Below are 1,493 nucleotides of genomic sequence, written 5' to 3'. Positions count from 1 at the left end.
TGCGGTCCCGGTACAGCCCCGCAGCGGCTCCGGCACGCCTGGGGCAAGCGGGCAGCGGCCGGGCTGCCCTTGTCCTGTGCTCGGGAGCAGCCTGCGGGGATCGGGAAGGGCGAGGGGCTGCGGCTCCAGGGCAGGGCTGGGGGCGTCTGTGCATCCGAGTGCGTGTGTGTGTGTGTGTGTGTGCACCAGGACTGCCAGTGCCTGCACACATCTGCGTGTGCCTACATGTGTGCAGCTGTGCTCGTGTACGTGCGTGCCCGGGTGTGCATGTGTGCCTGTGTTTGGGTGCGTGTCTGTGTTTGTGCGCCGGTGTGTGCCCTGGCATATGTGTGTTGGGATGCGTCTGTGTTGGTGTTTTCTCTGTGTGGGGGTGTTTGGATGCATCTCCCCGGGTATCTCCCTGCGTGCAGCTCTGCGTCGGGGCTTTGCACACCTCGGTGCGTGCACAGCAACGCGTGTGTCCGCGTGCGGGGGTGTAGCCGTGTCTCGCTGTGTACGTGTGTGTAGCTCCCGGAGTCTCTGCTCGGTGTGCACTGCTCTGTTGAGGCGTTTCACGCGGGACTGAATTATTCATGGCGCTGATGCAGCCGCAGGTTTCAGGCCTGGTGTGCGGGGCTGGGGGCTGTCCCTGAGCACGGGACCACAGCACACAGCCCCACTGCCGCTGCGCCCTGCGTCCTTCCCTCCCAGTGCCCCCCAAATGTGGGCACCCCGTGGTCCCAGTGCCCACGTAGGGCCGTGCGCTTTCCCCTTTTGCACAGTGGGATTTCAGCTTGAGCAGGGCACTGTGGTGCTCTCTATGTCCTGGTGCTGAGCAGGGCTGGTGTGGTGGCCCTCGTGTCCCCTTGGTGCCATGCAGGGCAGCGACTGTGACCCCGTGTCCATAGCTGTACAGGGCCAGCTCAGGGCCCCCTGTGCCCAGGTGCCACACAAGACCGTTGTGGTATCTCCCACATCTATACTGTTGCTGTCAATGCTGAGGGCCTGTGTGGGGAGGGAACGAGCTCCAGCTGTGAGCCTTGTTTATCCCCACCCCACTTCAGGTGCTGCTGATTCCATGGCCTCAGAGTGGTGTGTGGTGATGGGACCGCGCGTGGCCCACAGCACTGTCCCCATACTCCCCTCTCAAACCCCATGGCCTGGGTGCCCAGCTGGCGTTGCTGTGGCAACGGGCAGCGGTGCCGGAGTGCCACCACCTCCTTCTGCATCGCATTCATCTCTCCCCAGCCCTGCTGCATCTCCCACTGCAGAGCCCATGGGCTGGGGTGGCTGTGGGGACTGGAGGTGCGCCGTGTGCTGAGCTCACAGGGAGGAGACAAGGGGCATCCCATGAGACCAAACCCCCTCCTGCCCCATGCCCAGCCGAGCTGCACGCTTCCAGCTGTGCCGGAGCCCCTGGTTCCGTGACTCCTGCTCCTCATAGAACCCGACCTGTCGTGCCGTGTTCCTGGCATGGGGGCACACGAGCAGCCCTGCAGCAGGGCTGGAGGAGC

The sequence above is a fragment of the Numida meleagris genome, chromosome 13 (genome assembly GCF_002078875.1).
Source record: "Numida meleagris isolate 19003 breed g44 Domestic line chromosome 13, NumMel1.0, whole genome shotgun sequence".
Lineage (NCBI taxonomy): Eukaryota > Metazoa > Chordata > Aves > Galliformes > Numididae > Numida > Numida meleagris.
Note: the sequence above shows the minus strand (reverse complement) of the source record.